We start from the raw sequence: 385 nt of genomic DNA on the forward strand, positions 1-385 counted from the left end.
AGAATGGAACGGTGCTATCCGCACTATTAATATGGTGAGATATTGAATGAGTGTATTTCGCATAATGAGATTGTGCGGAACAGGGACACAGACACAATACGAATTTCTAATAATTTCCGTTAAGCATAGAAATTCTAATTGAGTCTACCGATGGTCATATATAGAATGATCTTAATCCTGAGTTCTTAACAAACTCCTATTTATGGATTTGTGTCTTTTAATTTACTCAATATGGATTCCGAGACCCTGAATCATATTCCTTGTATTTTGGAGACATGATGAAGTAGGTAGCCGGAAATGTTATTATACGAGATGGAATCCATTCCTTCTTGAGAAAGAAGTAGATAAATAATTCTCTTGAGTGTTGATTCGGTACTTGGATTAG

The sequence above is a fragment of the Morus notabilis genome, unplaced genomic scaffold (assembly GCF_000414095.1).
Source record: "Morus notabilis unplaced genomic scaffold, ASM41409v2 Scaffold2144, whole genome shotgun sequence".
NCBI lineage: Eukaryota > Viridiplantae > Streptophyta > Magnoliopsida > Rosales > Moraceae > Morus > Morus notabilis.